This window comes from Pangasianodon hypophthalmus, chromosome 23 (genome assembly GCF_027358585.1).
Source record: "Pangasianodon hypophthalmus isolate fPanHyp1 chromosome 23, fPanHyp1.pri, whole genome shotgun sequence".
NCBI lineage: Eukaryota > Metazoa > Chordata > Actinopteri > Siluriformes > Pangasiidae > Pangasianodon > Pangasianodon hypophthalmus.
This window is the reverse complement of record NC_069732.1, coordinates 10731572-10756008: the sequence shown is the minus strand read 5'-3', so window position 1 is coordinate 10756008 and position 24437 is coordinate 10731572. Positions and strand designations below refer to the sequence as shown.

The window sequence follows — 24437 nt, the reverse complement described above, 5'->3', positions numbered from 1 at the left end:
GATCTCATACAGAGCATAATGCAATTTTGTCTCCACATTGCCAAATCCAGATTTTTGAAACAGATTTTGGGAAGAAGATTAAGCTTGTGGGTGTTAGGGTGGTGCAGTGGGTAGCATTATTACCTCACAGCTCCACAGTCCCTGTTTCCATGCTGAGCTCAGCTTACTTTGCAGAGTTCCACATGTTCTACTCTGGGTTATCCAGTTTCCTCCCTTCCAAAAACATACGGGTGGATTGGTCTTGCTAAAATGCTCCTAAGTGTGAATGGGTGTGTGAATGCATGTGTACATGGTGCCTTGTGTCCCATCCAGGGTGTAGTCCTGCTTTCCGTTCAGTGTTTCCAGTATAGGCTCTGGATCCACTGTGATAAACTGATGATGATGATGATGATGATGATTAAGCTTGTCCATTACTTTCCCACAAACAATGGATTAGAAATTATCCTGGTGTTATCTGGCATTATTATCTTATTAGAGCCAGATAGACTATGACAAGATCACTGTCATGTGAAAGCAAAGCTATATTCATGAAAAACAATTAACCTGTGATGGGTGTGTGACTGTATCATATTGCTTATTTTTTATAGTGCAAAATGCTCTTTGTGTTAGGGTGGCTATTGTATAGTTGTTGTTTTTTTGTATTCCCAAGAAGTCAGTGCAATTAATTACATATGTATTTATAGTAATCACCTGCTCTATTAGGCTCAAATTCTCCTGTGCGAATGTGTGTGAATGTGAATGTGAATGTTTGTTATGTCTATGCTGGAATTGGCAACAGACTCCACTTCCCATGCTGCAACATGGCCTACAAACATGGCCGTTCCGGACTACAGCTCCCAGTTGTCATGCTCCAGCTCCCCTGTCTTCTGATTGAACTCACCTGATTCCTATCAGCACCCACGCTATAAAAACAGACTCCAACCTCACACAAGCTGCAAAGTATTGTTCAGTGAATCTTTTTCCTGCTGTATTAAGACTTTCAGTGTTGTTGCCAGACTTGTTTTGACCTTGATCTTGTCTTTTGGTTTTGTGATTCTATCACAGTTTTCCAGTTTTGGCTACTCCACTCTGTTTGCTGATCTCCTGAACCTAGTGTGTTTTTTGTCTGATGTTTTCAACCTGTTTGAAATTCTGCTCTTTTTAACAAAAGCTGAAAAAAAAAAACTGAATCTGCCCTGCGCCATATCAGTTAGTGATATGCAGTGTGCAATCATGGGATTGGAAACAAATAATAAACATACACAGCCTATATATATATATATATATATATATATATATATATATATATATATATATATATATTTTAGCTTTTATGGTGGACAGAACATATTTGGATTACTAATACTAATTACTTAATACTTGTGATAAATATTATTCAACAACACAAATCTTCATCACCTTTTATTGTTTTATTGGATGTGCATTTTGGCATAAAGTGTTTAATATGTTCTAAATTTTAGATCTTTTAGATAGTTCTAACTACTTAAATACTTTTTGTTGCACTAAATGAGCCCACATAACAGAGCTGTAAATGGATGTCTTTGGAGTCTGCAGGCAAAGACAAAGACAGAGAGTCAATAAATGCCCAGTAATTAAGGAAAATGACTCAACCAGACACACTTAGAAACAGATCAGTGATGTTCCAAAGGCAGTCTGCTGTTAGATTTACATTCTTTCTCAAGTGTATAATAGCACTCAAATATTGCTGAAAGCTTGTCATTTTGGCTATTAACTTAACATCTGTCTTCTTGTCAAGTATTCAAGCAACAATAGGATTATTATATAGTCATCTGACTCATAACTTAATTTATTATTGGAATACACACTTACGAATATACTGTGTTTTTAAAGCTGCAATCTCATCATCTTGAACTTATTCTGTAATAAGGTTAATCATGAGATGTATGTAGGTCTAATCTCTGCACACTGTGTTTTAGCCTCGATCCCATAAAAAAAGGTCAGGGATCAGCTGTGTAGAGCAGAAAAGTAAAGCGGCTAGAAAGCTCAGTGATCCAATGATCAGTCCAGGTTCTGAACAATGTCTCTAAGCCTAAAACCACAACAGCTAATAACCCTACCTGACTTAGGTTATCACTCACACTAAGGGAAAAACTGTCTAACAGCATGACTGAAATGCACAGGAGAGGATAAATTTGACAAAAAAAATAGATCAGGCAGCCAAGGGGAACCTTAGGGCACTGAGTGTATTCACAAGGAGTGCAGCCAAGATTAAACGCAGCTACAAAGTCGACATTTTCTTAAACCCATGGCAATCCCTCTGAGCTGAAAAATAGCACCTGCATTTCATTTCAGTCATATCTAGATAGCTTTGCCATAGCGCACGCCTCATAAATATTGAAATAAAATTCTCATAAATAACTATATCATTAGATTAATCACTTGGAGTGCTTCAAAATAACTTTTTTCTTTCTTTGGAAGTGACATGAAATGAAAAGTGCAGCACTCAAACCTTTCAAACCTGCATTAAAAACAAAAGAAGGGCGGTCAAGAGCCCAGGTTTTTAACTGACAAGACGTAACACAAGAATTCACCACAGCACATGGCACACTGTAGAAAATGCCAGGTTTCCTTTTCCTATGTTTTCTCGCTAAAATGACAGGCTGTGTGTTTGTGTGTATATGTGTGTGTGTGTGAGAGAGAGAGAGAGAGAGAGAGAGAGAGAGAGTGGTGACTGGTGAAGAATGATGTTTATTGCAGTTATAACGTAGGTGAGAACAAGAACTAGTTTGTCTCTTGGATGTACCACAACATTAAATCTAACTATAAATAATTAAAATGCACTAATAAATTAAATATTGTAATTGTTGGCAAATTGCTGTGGTATAAGAGGAATAACATGACAGACCGTGCTGGCATACAAAAATAATGCACTTCATGGAAAAGCAGCACTCGGCTTCTGCCTTAATAGCATTGTCTGTCATGTGTTATTCCTTACATAATAACTGATCATTTAGCAAATAAAATAATTTCCATACCTAAGACTACAAATTTTGTTACTGAAAAATGTACTAAATAAGATAGAAAGATAGATCACTTTATTAATCCCAGAGGGAAATTCACAATAAAATACTCTCTGCAAATTTATAAAGTGAATGTATCATATTAGTTACTCTATCATCTCACATAAGGTAGTGGCAAATTGATGTGATAAGTTTACACTAAAAGCAAATGAATAACTTGAAACCTAAAACTAAGAAACCAAAATGTAGGATGGCATATAACATTTATAATACACGAAATGTTTCCTCTGTGATCACTTCTGCAGAATAATGTAGCGACTCACTGCAGAACACAGACATAACCAAGACAGGATTGGTGAAAACAAAGGTGAATTTATTTTCTTAAGGTAGGGTTGAAGTGGTAGGATTGTCATGTACTGTAGGTGGTGTGTGTACTGCTGGCTTTGTGGGTAGAGGCGCTAGGAAGGTATCTCCCGGGGGTTCCACAGGGCAGGCTTAGTGGCATGGGCAGGCAGGTAGCAGCATCATGATGTTTGGGCGTGCTCTTGTGGGTGCTGGGGAAAAGAGCTCTCAGTGCAGCACCACACAGGGGATGAGTTTTGCCATCAGCATTGCCACCAGTCCCTGTACCAGAGAGCCAGAAAGCAAGCAACATCAATGGAGAGACAGAATCTGCTCATCCTGCTGCAGCCACGGTGCTCTTTTATACTCTCTCGGCTTCTCTGTGAGGGTGAGGAGCTCTATTAGCTCTATTTCTCCACCCTGCCCTGTGGCCATGTGCTTGTTTGGGTTCCAAAACAGTGGTGCTGAAATGGCATTGTCAATGTCCATTGTCCGGCAGTCGTGTGAGGAGCGTGTAGTGCTTGGTGCGTGCGGACTGGACGACCACCATCACAGTAATAAAGCTTATTATTCAGAATGTCCCAAAATTCTCCATGCATAAAGTACTACGTATGCCAGCACCATGTCGGTTGTGCCTTTGTCAGTTGATGTTAGTGGGCGTCCACTTCTAGGTTGGTCCGCAACACTTCCAGTCTTTTTGAATTTGTTAATAAGTTTGGCAGTGTCGTGTGTGATGTGCTTGCCATGTTTCCTATTAAAGGCCATCGCAACCTTGATCCAGCCATGAGAATGATTTCAATACATTCTTCTTTTGTCAAAAGCATTCTTGAAGGCTATCTAAAACGTATGTATAATATAAACTAAGTATGAAAAATTGTAGAAGACATTTTGCTAAAAAGTGTTAATTTTCTCTATGTATGGAGACTTTTGGGAGTCCCTGTAGATTGTGAGAAAGAACATGAAGAAGCTAAGTGTAGAAAATCAATAGTAGCCATATTGTATGTGACATTTGAAGTATTTGAGTCTTTTTTTTTTTTTTTTTTTGCAGCGCTCACATTCTTGTACAGCTTAAAAGATTATTTATATTTCACAAAAGCTTTCAATTTGCCTGTGACTGTAGAGCTTGGAATAAAAAAAGAAAGGAATTCCACAGTGAATGCTCCAGCTTAAAGCGATAGAAAGCAATAACATATACAGTTAGAATGCTATCTGGCTACTAACAGTTTACTAGCTAAAAAAACAGAACAGAGGATAAAAGATGAAATTGGTGAAAAATACACACATTAAAAGAATGCAAGCATTTTGAAAAACTCACTCTCATTTGGATTTTAAGAGTTAAATCTAAACTAAAACAGAGAAACACAGCAAGCACACACTGATAGCTAGCTAATCAGCTAACATTAGTTCATTAGCTAAAACACAGAGCAAAGAATAAAAACATAAATCAGTGGATGACATACATACACCAAATGCGATCAGATACTCTGACCCCTATAGCCAGTTATTTTAGCTAGCTATCCTAACTGGATAAGGCTAATTCTACCACATGGGTTAGTTGGCTATTATTCACTAGCTATGTAGACATAGAGAACAAAATAGAGGATCCATATATGCCTTCCATCTTTAGCTAAAAGTAATTCAACACTGTTCTTGAATCCTTATTTTCTGTATGCCCTAGTGAAAAAAAGGATACTTTATTGTATTTGTAATATATTTCCTGTTTCAATAGTACATTGCAAATATACTAACAAAAATTTTTACTAACTTTAAATATATAAAAAGTGTATTACCACCATGCTTTTACCTATTTTTACCATACAACTTTTAACACACTTTTAAATAATTGTAATTTAGTGTATTTTCTAAAAATATATTTTACAAAAATATACTTGAATTGAAAGTTTTGTTTATTTTTTAAAAGTTTATTTATATGCACTTTATGTAAATATATTTTAGTATTATTTTTAACTGTGTGCTGAAAATGACCATTGTAACAATGCATTGAAAGTTTACTTTCAAAGTACATTATTAAATACCCTGAAGTTGTAGTATACTTTAAGTTCAATTTTGGATTAATTTTTAAGTGGACTTCTTCATGCTTGCAATTCACTTCATTACAACAAAACACAGCACCGAAAGAAAGTAATAAAACATGATAAATGCGTTGAAAGCCCATTTAAAACATTTTTAAATCAAGTGTATGCACTGCACAAAAGGCTACTCTTGTAATTGTGATTTAAGTATTTTAATAAATTTACAATGTCACAGAGGTCCAGTGTATAAACATCAATCCATGACTAATTTTATACCAACAGCACACCATACGAACACAAGAAAATGTGTTCTACAGGAAAGTAACCTTTTATCGAATGTGTTTTTGAAATGTTTCAGATGAATTTTGGGCGAAATGAGCAATTAAATTAGCATTAGCCGATGCTATTTTGCTTAGCTCGCTATCAGTGCTGTGGCTGAAGCTTACAGAGTGCTAACAGTTAGCATACTAGCTAATCCGATAGACTTCATATTGTTCGGGGAACTTAGTTGGCTTGATATTGCTAACTTCATAGAGCTAGCTATTTATAAAGGCAGCGTTGCAGTTTACACACTTGGTAGTTGATGTTTAACTGTTTGTGCTCTTGTCTGAGGGGATTCGTGCATTTTTTAAAGTTGCTATTCACACTTCTTGTTTTTGACAGCGAGGACGCGAATTAGCCATCATCTCAGTCTCCCCACTTAGCTTAGCCTGTTAGCTAGCTAGCTAGTCGTGTGTGAGAGAGAGAGAGAGAGAGAGAGAGACGTTGCTAAAGTTCGGTGCTGTGCCTCGAGATGCCCGCGATGTTGGAAAAGGGTACGACGGAGATTTCAGGGAAAAGAAGAGGCAGAAACTCGGTGAACAACCCGACAAAAAGTTTTACTTCCAACGGCAACAGTAACAATTCTCGAGGAGCGCGGTAAGTGACGGGTGGTACAGGCCCGGGTTGGCTAATCGGGAGCAGCGGGAGGATTCCCGGGGGGTCTGTGTTTTGTTGTCATGCCACTGGGATGAAACACGGATGTCTGTTATTGAAGTTACATGTTATTTATTGTAATGACCCTGACAAGAAGTGCATTCAGCATTGGGGAATTTTTACTCAAAAATAATATATTTATGTTATGTTGCTTGTGTGTTTTGAAGACACTCTTAATTAATTTGTAATGTACTTGTAATACAAAAAGTACACTTTAATATCACTAATCAAGCATGCAATTATCTTCCACAGGCATAAACTTAAAGTGTACTAAGTATACTTGAAGTTGTTCCAATTTAGCACATAAAAGTACACAAAATACACTTAAAGTTATGCTTTACTACAATTTAATTGCAACTAAAATATACTTAGCACAAAATTAGCTGTTCCAAAATAGCACACTTCAAGTTAACTAATCATTAACACACTTAAAGTATACTGACAATTAGTCTGGCTGCAAGTATACTTAGCATATTTTTTTTTCACTAGGGTGGCTTTCTGGCTCTTATCCTCTGTGTATCTCTGATAATGACTCTGTGTTCAGATTCGCTAAAGATCAGGACATGACGGTGTATGACATGTAATGAAACTACTGTCTAATTCAGCCAAACAGCTCTAACTGTGAATTAGTATTACAGGGCAACTCACAACAGCTCAAAAAACAGCTATAACACTTTTATATGCTTATTTTATTTATAAAAACAAACACAAAATACATCCCATTTTACTGAAGAACTGAAATGAGACACAGGCTTCACTGTCAACATCCTGCAACTATTCTTCTATTCTAACTGATTAAATTTAATTTGAATATAATTGTTTTTGGATATAGGAATTTGGGGTTTATTGTATTTTGTTTAATTAATTATTGTAGTATATGGATTTTGTAGCATTAAAGAATAATGGTTCAAACAACTCTACACTAGATTTTAATATACCTGAGGGAAGCATATTAATCTTGGAGAGAGATGTTTGTGAACAGTTGGCTGGGTCTTTGGCCTCAAGTTGCACGGCACTGTTGCTCTATGAATAATATGTCTTCTGCAATCTGTTCTGCACACACACATACACACACACACACACACACACACACACACTTTTTTTCCTAGCAGAATATGACAAACATTTCAGAGTCACTCTGGTAATTACAGACTACTTCCAAGTTTTTAGAACAATTTGGTTTTGTACATTTTTGAATTTCTTCCAAAAAACTGACTTGCCCAGTTTACCTAAACTGCCATGATTTTTTTTATTAGATCAGCTGAGTGTATCAAAAGCTTTTCTTTGCTGAAACTTTGTCTGGAGTGTTTACTCAAGTTGTCCCTGACCCCCCGATACTGGGTCTGTAGTTAATGATGCGTGGTGCCATCTACCACGGTTCATAGAAGTGGCCAAAACAACAGCTTGAGAGTGTTCCTCCAGTGCTCAACTATCTGAAGGTGTGCATTAGTTTGCCTAAATTGGCTGTCAGCCAAAGCTGACCGTTAGAGCACTTTACCCAGAAAGATATTTTATCTAAGCATAACTTGAGAAATTGTCCTACAATGAATTGGCGTCCACTTTAGGGTGTGTTCCTGTCTTGTGCCTGGTGTTCCTGGGATAGGCTCTGGATCCACCCTGACTAGGATAAAGCAGCTACTGAATGAAAGAATGAATGAATGCCTTGGTAAGTTCATCGATGGCTGTTTAAAGAGGCTCAGGTCCAGGTGTTTTCTTTAATAGGCTGTAACCAATAGTAGTTCATATTTTCTGTGAAACCTACAACACACTCTGTGGAGGTTGAATGTGGTGTGTGATCCACTTAATGTTTTTGTGTTTGCTAGAGCTGTGAGCAAATACTGTAATCAAAAGCTATATTTATTGGCTCAATTTCAACTTCAAATATGACATTTAAGTTTTATAATAACTCACACATGTGGAGTAGGAGGAGGAGGAAGAGGAGGAGGAGTTTTTTTCCACTACACCTTATGAGAGGTGGAGCAGTGAGTAGCATTGCACAGCTTTGAAGCATCAATTCAGCCATGGTTAGATGGTAATGCAAATTAAATCTAACCTTTGTAAAGTGAAAGATCATGTTGTATTATACCGTATGTTCATGCAAATACTTCTCATAAAGGGATATGCATGAGCCCCAGGCAGCCAATCCCTCAGAGTTATTCTCACTGGAGAGAAAAGATCATAAACCTCAATAGATGAATGGTTGATTCAACACTAATTCACATTCTACTTTTCTTTATTTTACCTATGGCAGGAGCATTAGATTAAACCTAGGAACAGCTGCAGCTCATGACCATAGATGCTGGTGGGGTGGGACAACATTAATAACGACATAGCCTCAAACAAAATTAAGTGAAGCTGCTAAACTTGATCACACTTCATTTATGCTATAGGCTACTATCTAATGAATTTTTTGAGTAACTCTTTAATAGGCAGCTGAGATTTGACAACATGCATTCATCCAGCATACAGTCTAGGAGCTCGTTTTGTCCAGTTTTAGCTCTATCTTTGTTTGATACAGCAGTATTTACAATATATTGCACAGTAGAAATGGCTCTGTACTTTATGCACTTACACTTTTTGTTTGTCACTTGAAAGAAGCTATTAGTATATTCAATAGTGAAACCAGCAAAAGAATTTCCATACTCTTAAACAAATCTTATACTCTCTGAAAGATGTACATTTCACTAGCAGACATACATTAATCACTTATTAGTGCCACTATCCAGTACATGACTGAGCTTGACAAAAAAAAATTAAAAATCTACTAGTCACAATATGGCTTTTCTCCTACAGCCATCATTCTGAGACCACACTGCACAAATAAATCCATTCACTCTTAAAAAAGTATGACAAAGTAGATAAAAATTCTGATCTAGATTTTCTGTATGAAAGGCTTAGAGTATAAGTTTCTTAAACTTATTCACATGGCATGCTCAGCAAATGGTTTAATCAGTAAAGAATAGAACAGTTAACCAATGGTTGCTTCAAAGTTTTCTTTGTATGTCAAAGTTTTTATAGCATGCTTCATTTAACAGAACTCTTACCTTTTTTATGGCATTATATTATTAGATCAACTTCAGCAACTTTTGTTCTGGGACTACAGTCTTTTACACTCAGCAATTTGGTGTGTACTTTAACGAGGTTTGGCCACAGGATTGTTAAATCCCAAAGGTTATTAGCAGTTATTGTGCTGTGTTGCTTCAGTTGCCACAAATCAATATGTAAAGAAGAAGATGCAAGTCAAATTCCTAAACTACAGAACATCTCTTATTTCTAAAATAAATAAACAAATAAATAAAAATATATGCAGGATGTTATGGTATTTAGAAGTAGAAATGACCAAATATCATAACAATTCATATTGACAAGTAATATTCTGTTTAGATCATCGGTGCAGTGGTGCCTGTGTGTTGTCGTTTAATTGCATTGTTGCCTGTTTTGCTTATTTTTTTATATTTGCTAATTATTTTAATGATGGTACTTATGCACCGGCCAGGCACATGTAGTGCAATTAAGGGAAATGAACCTGTGGGATCCATGGCCCATTGACCAGGATATTGACTTCGACTGCCACCGCAAGCAATTAAACTTAAGCAGCTCAGCATTTATTGCCCAAACCTTTTGCTTCACTCCCACTAGAACCACAAAATTGAACTGAATGGCCTTTCGACCAGAACAAAACAAGTGGAAGTGATACATGATCTATCCATTCATCCACTGTACCACTTACCCTACATGGGGGAGTCTGGAGCTTATCCCAGTGGACTCAGGGCACAAGGCAGGAGACACTGGCATGGGTGCCACTCCATCACACGGCACAATCGCACACACACTCTGGGCACTCATGTCTTTGGACTGGGGGAGGAAGCCAGAGTACCCAGAGGAAAGTCCGAAGCAGGGCGGAGGTGGGATTTGTACCCACATCCCTGGAGGTGCAAGGCAACAGTGCTAACCACTAAGCCACTGTGCCCCCTAGTGCTACCTGATGATTAAGAAAAATATCTCGCTGTCTTTTGGTACCCCTCTTTTTAATGGTATTTGTGCAACATAAAATGCAATTCTAATTTTAACTTTACCGTGTATTAACAGTTTACTTATCATTTTGTTTAATTATCCAAATACACTATATGGCCAAAAGTTTGTGGACACCTGACCATCACACCCATGGTTTTTGAGCATCCCATTCCAGATTTAGTCCCCCCTTTTATATTATGTTCCCTTTTCTGGGAAGATTTCCACTTTTCCACATTTTGGAGCCTGGCTGTGGGGATTTGTGTCCAATCAGCCACAAGAGCATTACTGAGGTCAGGCACTGATGTCGGTTGAGGAGACCTGTGGTGTAGTCGGCGTTCCAGTTCATCCCAGTGGGGTTGCGGTCAGCGCTCTGTGCAGGCCACTGGAGTTCCTCCACACCAACATTGGCAAACCATGTCTTCATGGACCTCGCTTCGTGCACAGGAGGAAATTGTAAAGCTACAAGCGTACAAAGACATTCTATACAATGGTGTGCTTCCAACTTTGTGGCAACAGTTTGGGGCAGAACCACATATGAGTGTGATGGTCAGGTGTCCACAAACTTTTGGCAATATAGTGTAAAAAATAAACATTACATTAAATAAATTATGAGACAGTATTAAGGCCTATGGGGACCATTGGGGGTCATGTATTATGCAAAATTACAGTATTACACAAAATTCAGAGAGCACCCTTTGTTTTCAAATTAATGGTCATTCAGTACTTATTGTTAATTATTTGGTGGCAAAAATTTGGAAAATGTACAGTACATTAATTCCATTTTTGGGCAAACAGCTATTCAGTACTTATTCATGTAGGTGAATATTAAAGTTTAATATTAAAAATATAATACTTACATATTTCATACTGTTTTTATTGTTTGAAAACCTGTGTAATTTTCTGTTATATATATTTTCCCATCATTATTGTTCATTATTTTTATTGTTCATAAATCATACACCAGTAAAAACAATATGGAGTCTGTAAATATTTCATTTGTAGCATTGAAATTTAATATTTACTTACTGTGTGGCTGTTTGATTAAAAATTGAATTAATGTATTGTACTGTATTTTCACATCATTATTTTTTTTCATTAAATAATGAACGATAATTATTCTCAAATGACCATTTGAGTGAAAATAAAAGAGTGGTCTCTGACTTTTGCACAGTACTGTATGTACCATGGTGTTCAATAACATTGTGTGTCCCTCTTTACCGAAGTACTTTACCGACTATTCCAACAATTCCAGCAACAAAAGAAGTATTTCATTTGACAAAGTGATCAAGAGTAAAATCCTAATAACCAGATAAGTCTAAACACCCATTGGGATTAATGGGTATAATCTAATACTCAATTAATGGCAAAATGGTGGAAACATATTGATAAGAAGCCAAGAGAAATTTTAATTTATGAGCTCAAACAGTGAATGCCAGGTGCTGCTAATTTTCACTATGGTAGTGGGCTGGTTTATTGCTCTTTGTTTTGCTGAATCAGAATTTATCAATTTAGTCTACATTGTATTTGACATTGAAGCTCATCCTGCCTCCTTAATGCTCAGTTATGCCACTGGATTGGATGTTGAATTTAATATGCAGCACTAAACTCTTATTTCTCCAAAGTGATAAATGGCCTGATGTAGGGGTGTCACTGATAGAGTGTATTTTGTAGAGCCTGTGCTTGAATTAATCTGCATGCAGCAGTTTCACATGCTAGACTATCAGAAAAGAAAAGCAGATTACCCATGCAGAAATGTAATATAACATATATTACAATATATTCTATTTTTAATTTAGAAAAATATTTATAATTTGCTGACAATATACTCCAATATATTTCATTTTCATATAACATTAGCAGACAGAAAGGTATGAATATTTAAGGTTGGGGATAGTGACATGTTTAAACATATTTAAGTGAAATCTAACAAAATATATGATTATGGGGTGATTATGTGTAGAAGACAGAGCAGAAAATAATTTGTATGCACAAAGATACATCTGCTGATCTAAGAGAAGAAATTGTTTTGCTGTAGGAATGGCAGCAGAGAACGAGACAAACCGCGAGTGATACTTAGCCAGCTGTGTCTAAAAGTTGGATTTTTGCCGAGCACCTTAGATCTTTGCAGTGTTGCTCACTCTGATTTGAGAACATGAAGCACCCAAGAATTCAGAGACTGAGGTGGATTGGAGACATGAGCACAGAAGAAGTTGAGACATGCTGAAAGAGCAGAGTTTAGAGATAGTGGCAGTAACAGAGGCTTGTTTGTAGAATGTATTGATTGGCGGAAGAAAGGAGAGATCATATAAACGGAAGAGTGGCTGAGGTTCCTTTGAAAGGAAACAGCAGCTTAGAGGAGACAAGTTAGAGTGATGATAGCATCTATAAATGACATGACCATCAATAGGTTCATGAGTCAGAGTGTGTGAAACTGAAAGGTCTGGCTTGATGGAGCTGACGGACTGTAATGACCATTCATCCTAATCTGCCAAATGTTACCACATACACTACATGGCCAAGCGTTTGTGGACACCTGACAATAACACTCATAAGTGCTTGTTGAACATCCCATTCTAGATTTAGTCCCCCTTCGCTGTTATAATAATCTCCACTTTTCTGGGAAGGCTTTCTACTAGATTTTGGAGCGTGGTTGTGCTCATTCAGCCACAAGAGCATTAGTGAGGTCAGGCACTGATGTAATCATTTGTGTTTGTAGATTGTCAGAAGTCATTCCATGGTTAAACTTAACTAGTTTATGCCGCTAGCATGGAAACACACATCTGGGTTGGAACACAAAACCACTGCCTGTTGTTGATCTTGACTCTGCTTTGCCCTTTTTAGATTTAGTTTAGTTCACGTTATACATAAACAAATATGTATGTACATATTTATAAGTATGACTTCAATACAGGGCATGGTGGCTTAGTGGTTAGCATGCTTGCCTGGCACCTCCAGGGTTGGTGGTTTGAATCTCGTCCCAGAGTTTGCATGTTCTCCCCATGCCTTGGGGGTTTCCTCCCCAATCCAAAGACATGCATTATAGGCTGATTGGCATTTCCAAATTGTGAGCAGTATGTGAATCTGTGTGCAATTGTACCCTGTGATGGGTTGGCACCCCATCCAGGGTATTCCACACCTTGTGCCCCAAGTTCCCTGGGATAGGCTCGAGGGTTCCCTGCAACCCTGTGTAGGATAAGCAGTATGGAAAATGGATGGACTTCAATGCCATTAAATAGTTTTCTCCATTTTATTGGTTATATAGAAAGTTATAGTTTCTTTTATTTCTTTTTATTTGAATAGGTTAGTTAGTTAGTTTTGGTGTGGTTGGTTTCTGAAGACAACACCCTTTTTTAATATGTCCAATAAGCAAACACATTCTGGTCTCATCACTCCTTCATTTTTGTGTGCTATGGGCTGAAATAGACTGGGTCATAACAGTGACCTAAAAGTGGCACCCAGACAGTCCATTTGGTTGTGCTGGCATCAGATCCAAAGAGTGACCGCAGCATGTAAAGCAGACTGCACAGGCAAACCAAGAACATTTGTATACCCTCAGGACCCTCAAAATGAACAAGACAAATTTCATTTATAGCAACATTTATTTGTGTGTTAGGATTCACAGATGTTCCTTCATTATCACAAGTAAAAAAATGATCAAATATTATATAAAATATTATTACTATATTCAAAAAAATGAAAAAATCAGTCCATAGATTTTCATTTCTCTTTCTGGATGTGATTTAAATATTTTCTAATAACTTGATAACCGCTTTTGTATCCTCCCTGTATCCCATTATCTGCACATTAACACTGATATACTGTATATTTATAACTCTGTCAGATTGGTGATATACTGGATATGTCAGGTCTAGTAATAAGAAAAAGGCTCACAGAAAAAAAAATATTTTCAAAATATTTTAATGTTCATTTTGTTTTATGGTTTGATTGTTGTTTGTTGCATGATGCACCCACATTTACTCATCTTGGAATTCTATTTTTGTAGATAGATTGTAAAATATAGGTAGATTTTTCTTTTTAGTTTCACATAGATACCCTCCAGGATGGAAATTTTTGCACTGGTGTGTACACAAGATTTTCCTAATAACATACAGGATATGCTCAATCAATCCATAGTTTAAAAGTATACATGGACAAAACTGCTTAGAATTTCAGTAGGTCATGTAGGCATCAGCTTTCAATTTGTCAGCAGTAGCACTTTTCCTTGTTTCTGTCCTTGTTGCAGAATTCCCATTCATCATAATAAACTGAGTTGACTGTCCATTTATCAAGCCATGCTGCCTGTATTAAGGCCAAGGGGCTGTGGGGGTGTGGAGGTGGGTAGGCATGTTGGGCAGTCACACTGAGCTAAAATTACTTGAACAATGAGTAAATTGAATAAAAACAGACATTTATATTATTAAACTAAAAAAAATGAATGTAGCTTGAATTTAAAATAAACTATTATTTATAATATTGTTGGTGTTCTTTACTTTGTTTATATTTAAGAGATTAGACTGTAGTAAATCAGTCTAACAATCATCAGTTCCTGAGCATTTCATTTTATTTATATCGAATTTTATTTGCTTGACATATACAGACCCAGTAGTTATCTGTTTTCATATACTGTGTCATATATAATGTATTTGATAAATGCACAGTATATATGTCATTATATATCACTTATCTCCTGACTTGGCTTGTGTATATTTGCATGACTGGTATGTAAGTATGATTTACTCACTCTACCAGCTGAATAACCTGCAAGTTTGAGCTTCAGGCTTGCATGCGTTTTTCACTAAACATGATTTATTTTAGCATGTGCCCCTGCATGCAATATGTTGATAAACTGTCTAATCAATCAAGGGTGATAGACCCTTCTTTAATCAGAGAAAGATGAAATGCCAATTTTGGACTAGTGAGCAGTCCATCACAAGTCATCTATTCAGTCTATATCATTGTTAAGATTGGGAATAGTTGTCTAGAATCTCCATTTTTAGTTTAATTATTTGCTGCAACAGCTTAGAAGAAAGTGTGTAATAGTGCAGTGTCAGGATCTATGCTGTAGTGAACACCCTGTAATCATGTCTACATTACAAAGACGCTTTGTATTTATTATGAGACATTCTTAATACTGTATATTTTACTCTCTGTAATCTTCTTATCTCAGTGTTCTTTGGAGCTATAGTCTTAATCTTTAGTCACGTGTAATTAGATAGGCTCCCAAGTTCACTGGAACGTCCCACTGCACCATAATATGGGAATGGAGGGTGGGCATGTCCCAGATGGCCTGCTCCTTGTTGGGGACATATAGAAGCCAGTCATCAAAATATGGCAGTATCCTTATGCTTCTGGCAATCTGAGGTGACAGAAGCACCTACATGCATTTTGAGAAAACTTGGGTGCTAGAAAGAGGCCGAAGAGAAGGCTTTTGATTTGGAACGCCTGTCCTTGAAAGGCAAATATTAAAAAGCATTTGTGCTCTGGTGAAATAGGAATGTGAAAATATGCATTGTGCATATCCACTGGCATGATCCAGTCTTGTGGCTACAATGCATGAATAATATCTGATAGCCTTAATATGCAAAATGTAAGGGGTTTTTAGGAACCAGTAGAGTCCTGTCAGAATCAGAAGGAAACCACTGTAGTTGATCCACTGCTGGAAACCACTGATGCATTAGATGGTGTTCGTCCTCGGCTTACAGAGACATTGGCTGTACGAGCATGAATCATGAAGCATGGCTTGTTAAGAACTCAGAGCCCAGGCTATGTATAGTGGAACCTAACTAATTTTAGAGGCAACCAAACTCTTTTCAGTTTCAATTCTTCTAATCTTCTTCTAATCTTCTTATTTCAGTTACCACAGCCTAAGCCTTCCTGTCAGCTCAAAACAGTCTGGCCAGTCTTCACTGACCTCTCTCATAAACATGGCATTTCTGCTTGCACAAGGGTTTTTTGTTTGTTTGTTTGTTTGTTTTTCACTCCATTCTGTATAAACTCTAGAGACTGTTGTGCGTGAAAATCCCAGGAGATCAGCAGTTTCTGAAATACTCAAACTAGCACCAAGAGTCATGCCATGATCAAAGTCACTTAGATCTCATTTTTTCTCCGTTCTGATGTTTGATGTGAACATTAACTGAAGCTTGACCCGTATCTGCATGATTTTATGCATTGTGCCACTTGGATGAAGATTGGCTAATTGGATAATTGCATAATTGAGCAGGCATATAGATGTTCCTAATAAAGTGGTTGATGTGCATGTGCATGTGTGTGTGTGTGTGTGTGTGTGTAAAGTCTCTGTTACTACCTGTCACTGAAACCACAAACTACACTTTCCAGAATCCTCTGCCATCCAACAAACTACAAATCATATCACATGACTCATGACTCACATAATCAGTCCCTGCATCTCAATTCTCCTACTTATACTATGCACTAAAAGTATATACTCTTTTTGTGAAGAAAAAGTGTATACTTTTGAGTGTGTAGCAAAAGAGTATGCAAGTACTGGGGTATACTAACATGCAATGTAACGGAAGAGAACGTTGCTGCCCGGAAGAGAACACTGTCACCGTAAACAAAATCCTCATTGCATTGTTAGCTGACAAAGTGTCCACGGTTCGACACTTCGAAAATCTACCGGAAATAGTAGACTATCCAGGTACCTTTGGGATACTCATTTCAATATACTACAATTTGGGACACACTAATTCTAATCTTGAATACTATTTAGGATGAAAGTGTCTCTTTCATAGTTGCCAGGTTTCAGATTGCACTCACCTGTTCCCAATCAGCACACACACACACACACACACACACACACACACACACACACTACAAATAACAGGGACTCACCTATATACTTTATAGAGCCTTGTCTTGTTTGTCTATTGCTATCTTTGGTTCAACTTGTTGCCCAGTTAATGAGTTTGCCTCTGCTATGTATAGTATATATATATAGATTTTGCCCTTTTGGTTTGTCTGCCCTGGCAATCTTCAGTAAACCTGCATTTGCATCCAGCCTTGCTATTCTCTGACTGTGATCTGTACAGAAGATGGGTAGAGCCTGACAACTGCACATTTGTAAGAATTAATGGGCCAACTTGTATGATAAGTTATGAATGTTTAATGTTAGCTCTTACAAATTAATTTTTAAATAGCAAAATTACCATCACCCATTAGAATTATGGATTTTGTGTAGTTCTGTGAATACTTAAAATTTTTATTGAAACAGAGTACTTAGTACCATGATAAGGTATGACAATGCACTACGTAAGATACATAGTACATAGTACATAGTTCTCTTGGGTTTTATGTTGATTTTTCACCTTAGCTCGCTTTCATGATTGCTGGTATTCTTTAATAACCAACAAGGCCTGCCTTGAATTTTTTTTTATGCTCAGGGCCAATATTGTGTGCTTGTTCTATAACTGTCATTTATTTGTTTGTTTGTTTGTTTATTCATTCATTCATTCATTCATACCTAATTAGGGCTGTGCATTGACTCTTTGTGCAAGTAGCACTGGTGCTTAAGTGTTATAGCACTGACATAAAAAGGCTGTAGTAATACTTCTACAAGATTTTAGTCATCAAAAGTGGTACAGAGGAAGGACTGGATTATATTGTTAATTTTGTGGAATGCATAGAAATGAACAACTAATGAATAAACTATACATGTACTGTATATCATGTAATGTATATGTATATAGTTGGGTGCTTCTGTTTGGCATTCTTTTTCAATTTAACACAAAGGTTTTCATTACAAATGATATCAGTAATAACATGAGTGAAAATTAGAATCTTAGAGTTTCTTTGTAGTTGGTATATCCCCTTCTGCTTTAATGACAATGTGCACTCAAGCTGGCATGGACTCCACAAGTTTGTGTGAAACCTGATGAATCATGTTAGATCAAATTCATTGGAGTGTCATTTGAACACATGCTTCAATAGAAGGGAAAAGACTCAGAAAATCTGATCTTTTGTACAAAAGAGTTAATATGGTCAATATCACAAATTTGCTCAAGTTTAAATAGTGAGATAGAAATAATGCAGAATATTGAATATAGACATTTCCTTTTTTGTTTTAGAATTTTCAAAATTCACATATACTGTATAAGCAGCTCAGACAGATGGGAAATGTTTGTACAAAGTAGTGAAAATAGTTCCCAAATTTTGTACAGAAATTTAAATTAAATTTTAATTTAGAAATTTAAATTTACTGCAACCACTACAAGCCATATGGGATTCTACCAAACATGGGCTTCTAAACATGGAAAGTCCAGATTATTTTGGTGAAAAACAATACTTTTCTCTAAAACCTAAAATAACACCAAGTATGATAACCTAGTTTTTGAAAACAAAGATGAATGTTCTTTTGTCTTTTGCAAACCAAAATACTCACTGATGCTTTGTTGCGCAATTGTCTATGAATATAAAGGCAGTGCGTTTTGATGAACTATAGCTCATTGCTCAGCAGTAAACTGTATCCGAGTTATAAACCTGACTAATGAAAAAAGGCTAGAAATGGCATTCATTATATCCTCAGAGTTAAGGAATTCTATGCCTGTGATGTGATGCTCTCCAAATTAATTAAACAATAATAGTTGTTGTATCTAAAATAAATGTAAATTCCTTTGAATATAATGTGCATATGTTTTCATTTCATTTGGGGATTAATCAGCCTCGCGTTGCTGCAACTATAGCAAGGTTTCTGTGTATCATTAACCCAGTAGCCGTCTGATCTGCCTACAGTGGCAGTTTGAGGCCAAGTCAGAAGCGCTTCATTTTCAAGCAAGTCTGAATTATGCATCTTTCCTGAACACAGTTGCTCTCTTTAATCTCTTATATTTAGTACTGAGAACATATTGTGCTAGAGGAAAAAACCTGCTGTAAATAAATAAATATATGACACACAACTATAGACCATTAACGTATGATCCCATCGTGAACTGCTGGAGCATGTCAAGGAGGACTTGACTTAACAAGACCTGGAACACAAGAAAGGCATTGACAAGGATGAAAGGTGTCACCAAGTACTTGTAATACCCCTGTTTGTTGCCTAAGGCATTCTATTTGATACCTTCTTGAGGGGATGATATGAAATAAGTGAACATCAGAGTCTTTTGCAGATCTAATAAATCGGCTGGCCTCAGAGTGATGGGTTATTGGCATCTGTGGCCTTGTAAAGTAGTTTATCCTTGTGTTTCATGTGACATCACGCTGCCACTTTGAGGACCGTACAAAGGACTGACTGCATCAATGTTAATGTGTCTACGCTTCATTCATTTTCATTTATATTAACTAGAAAGTTTATCTCAGCAAAAAGTATTACTAACATTATTAACATTACCAAAAGTTAGTTAGCTGATAATGACTTACTCTCCCTATAATGACAGAGTTCTTCCTCCTCCTGATGAAATATCTAGGGATCCTATACCCATCCGGATGTGAAGAGCTGGGTTTCTGTGCTCTTAAGGCATACTCAGACTAGGCCCGGTTGCCTTGTTCCATGCCCAAGCACGATTGTCCCCCTTCCTCATTCCCCCGCTGGCCTGCACTCACATTACGCTTAACGTTCCGGGCCTGAGCACACTTACGATGTGACTTGTTGTTTCGAGGAAAACAGGAAGAAAAGCGCTCTCGCACAGCACAGTGGAGTCCATCAGTGTAACATAACTTACTTTGTGGCTTATTTGGAGTCGTTTGGGGTGCAGTGACGCACGACCCCCTCACATGCCTAATAGATTTATCACTTATACAGTGCGGAGATTTTCACTTAAACGTGCTGCACGTATCAGAAGATTTGTACAGAGGCAGCTGACGTTGAGGGAGGAATTTGCAGCTTCACTCACCAGCTCTACAGCTTTACTCACTTGTTAAATGGAACAGTCGCATCACTGACATCATGTTTGGAGTTCCGTGCTCGGCCACGGTTAGCGATCACAGTAGATGTGTACCGTGCCTGAGTCCAACTGAACTGTGCTCGAACCCACCTCTTCAAGTAGGCCTGGGCACAGTTCAGCGTACCGTGCCCAGGCACGATATGGAGCGATCACACTGGACTTTGGGGGGTCAAATATGCTCGGGCACTGTACAGATCGCCTAGTGTGAGTACACCCTTAAATACTTTGAGGCACTTTACAGAATATGAGAGAGTTGTTGTGTGTGAGATAAATATATATCACTCACTCATTTTATCCTGGTCAAGATCACAGTGGATCTGGAGCCTATTCCATAAATACTGTGTGTGAGTTGAGAATACAGCCTTGATGAGATACCAAATTATCTTAGTGAATCCAGCTACTGGCAGAGAACCCAGAGGAAACCAGTGCGATCACAAGATCAAACTGGGGACCCTGGAGCCGTGAGGTGGAACACTAGCCACCGCACCACCATGCCATCCAATTAAATATCAGGAAAAAACGAATTTGGTAAATTTTCTGCCAGTTTAGTTGGAATCAGCAGTTTGGGGGAAATTACACCCAGTAAGTCAATTTTATCCACTTTGTTAAAGTATTGTTTTTCTCTTCTGAAGTAAGATGAGTAATTTTAGCTATCTTTCACCTGTAGTTATATTCTCATTGTGCAGCAAAGCCAGAAATATCTCTTCAAATATGACAACTGAAACAGAATCATCACGACTGAAGTGCAGTCCACTGCCTCTCAAAAAAAAAAAAATCACCAGAGCCAAGAAGACCTCTGCAAGAAAGTCTTTATGATGTACTTCACCAAGACCATTGTGTCTCCCAAGAAGAAACTGCTTTTGACAGCAGTACAAGAGCACAAACCCAAGGCTGGGCAGGTAGCAGTTTGGTTGCCCTGTTTGTGCTAAAAAAAAAAAAAAAAAAAAAAATCTGAATACATATTCTAGCAGAGCTTTGGAAAGCAAAATCTGTTGTAGTGTTGTAGCCAAGATATTTGGGGGGGAGGACTTTGACCTCGGTTTGGAAACAGTTTTTTTTTTTTTTAAACTGTAACTCTTTACATATAAAGAAATTTAATTGTAATTTTTGCTAAGATTTGTGAGAATCATGTTTTTAGCTACATATTCTTTCCTGTATTATTTAAAAGTGTTTCAGTTAAAACTCATTTTAATGCTTAGTAATTTTTAAAGAAAATATATTGGATGGATATTGATATAGACCGAAAATGGAAATTTCAATACCAGTATTGGTATCAGAAAAGAAAAAGTGATATCATGCCAGCTCTAATTTAAAGCAGTACTACGACAAAGATGAAGAACCTTACCATGAAACAAGAGTCCAGTTCCACATCCTAGCAAAAATACAGGACACCCACAAAGGAATTCACAGGATGCCATCAAACTTCTGAAGTGAGAATTTTACTGTCTCTTAGGGCAAAGAGTGGCAGTTTGTCCTATACATAATTTAACCTCGATGTGAGCTGTTCTTGCTACAACTCGTGCCCATGATGTTGTCAAGTTGTCTTGTAGAATGTGCACTACAAATTGCGCTGTTTTTCTGTTTTGTTTTGTTTTTGGATTTTTCCATCATTTTCTTCCCAGTTTGGTCATCTGCTGGTTTCCACCCACTAGCCAGCTCTCCACTATCACACATCAGCTACCAGCCAGGGAGGGTGAAGGCAAACACATACTTCCTCCAAGACACTTGAAGCCAAGCACCACATCTTTTCAAACCGCCGCTCATGCTGCATCACAAGGCAGTGTAACACATGCAGGGCGCTGACAGCCCTATTCTGCATACATGACCTCACAGATTAACCCTGATTGGCTAGTGTTGCACTGATTGACAGGGGAGAGAATGCTTTGCCTCCCACTCAGACAGCATGGACAATTTTGTGTTATCGGACTTCCGAACAAAGATGGCTGTGGCATTTTGTGTTAAGCTTTTAATTAGTTTCTCTATGCTAGTTATATGGCGTGCTGTTTAAGTTCCTGGATATGAAGTCTTATCATGCAATCATGGCATTAAGTCCGAGCCTTGTTTCCCTAGAGCCTTAGTTTCTGTGTTCTATGTTTCCTGATTGTGACCTTTTTGCCTCTGTTTTTACCCCATGCAAAGGACTTTATGATTTTTGGATTTGCCTAATACAGCTCAGGTTGGGTTTTTGCACTTGCTTCCTGCGTCGTCTAACTGCATGCTGCACCAGGTCTCACCTAGGGTAAGGAGAAAAAAAAAAACAGCTGCACTCTTTGGTTCTATATTTCCATGAGTGTAGATGAGTTCTTTCTCTTTTAGCTTCCTCTTTTTGCTGCCATAGCAACAACTAGCAATTTCTGTTCTGATTGGAAGATGCTTGACACAATAATTCTCTTGGTTTTACCATTTTAAACTAAATGGCCAATATTGTCTTGGTTTCTTCATATAAGTTATAAACTATAAAAATTTGTTTAATAGAAAAATATATATTTACTTGTACTCAGATATGACTACTGGGTACTTTACACAGTACAAGTAAATAGGCCATAAACATCAGCACTACCAGCATCAAAATACACAAGAAGAGCTCTGTGTCTGTGCATTAAGCAGGGTCTGTGGAATATATAGAGCATTCACTTTATTTTTTCCAACACTTTTTACAGGCTGGAAAACAATTTTATGGATTAGTCTCCTGGCTAATGAAGTTTCCTTTATGTAGAGGAGGAAACCATACTTTGTCTATCTGAACACTCTCTTATAGTGTATACTTAGTAATTACTTATCATTACTGATTTTTAAACTCTAACCATTTACAAACTTCAGACCTGAATGATGACTAAGTGTAATTTGAATGTAATGTTTGTTCCAGCTGATATTCCAGTATACAACAAATTAACTATCTTAACTATAAGTGAAACTTATGTACACAAGAAAATAACTATCAACACTCCCAGTTCCGAAGTTTTCAGCTTTCAGAAAGCTAAGCAAGATGTGCCTAAAAGCAGCAGGTGATAATTGTCACAAGTCAAATCAGATACTGTAAATAATTCTGAATGAATGCAATGTTAAGACGATTTGCTTTTTGTGTTTTTGTAATTGTTTAGGTCTTTTCTCCTACAAAAATATCAAAACAAAACAATGAACCTACATTCTGATGAAGATTTCACACTCATACTGTGAGTTATTTTGTGCTGCTGTCATTTTATGGCATGTGTCACAACTATGGTTGTTTGTGCATGAATCCTGGATGTTTTGGCCTAGTTTTATGCTGCCATGAGGAGAGAAGAAATGGAATTACTAACAATCACTGTCAATACCTATGGCTGGATCCATCCAGACAGCTACAGTATTCTGCTGGGGAAATCATCTGGTTACTATTAAATTAGAAGAGGCTTTTGGCCTTTGGATTTGAGAAAATGCCCAAAAATTAAAACAGAATTTGGCAGGTTGAAATCAAGATACTGTCTTTTAATTTAAGATTCTCTTTTTCTATTGAATGTTTAATATAAGCTCGTACTAAAAGCAAGCTTTTGCCTCAAATTAAATCTCTAGTCATAATTATACTATTGAAATAAATAAATTAATGTTGATTAAGAAATATCACATAGTATACAGTATTTTAAATTACCTCAACTTGCAAAATATTTATAAGATTATAATTTGCATGTTGCAGTGCTTTGCAATCAGCAGTAATTATTTTAGGATACCAAACGCTTGAGCATACAGTATAGTCACGCTATTCTTGTAGTCTCAGGTAATGTCTAAAGTCTGAGTTGACAAGGGTCAGGCTCCACTAGCTCTGAACTTTTCACTTAATGATTGTGCTTCAGCCATAAACTGATGTAATATGTGCCAGAGGACAGACCTGGAGCCCAGAAAAACGATGTCTTCAGGACATCTAGACCGATAAGCAGAGAGAGGCTTCAGAAGTCCTCAGCATTCTTGCAGGTTTTGTCTTTGCTTTATCTGCATGCTAGCAATAATGTTATTACTATTATCAGCATTGCTCTTGTTTTGTACAGTTGTCATTTTCCAGCTGTTTATGTAGCACATTGTGAAATGGGTTATATGACACCCTACCAATTGAAAATGCACTTAATCTAATGTATATAATATGTAATATACCTTACTGACTTGACAGACTAGTCTGTGCTCATTGACATTTGACACTTTTATCACTAGGTGACTCATCCAGC

The 24437-nt window shown here is 37.2% G+C and overlaps 1 long non-coding RNA gene across 1 annotated transcript in view; it reads left to right on the top strand.

Annotated features, from left to right (window-relative positions):
- The first annotated feature begins 5995 nt into the window (after positions 1–5995).
- Positions 5996–24437, top strand: part of LOC128317267 (uncharacterized) — a 72339-nt gene continuing 53897 nt past the window's right edge. Inside the window, exon 1 of the long non-coding RNA XR_008300809.1 lies at positions 5996–6274. This is a non-coding gene — a long non-coding RNA (uncharacterized LOC128317267). The remainder of the gene's footprint in view (positions 6275–24437) is intronic.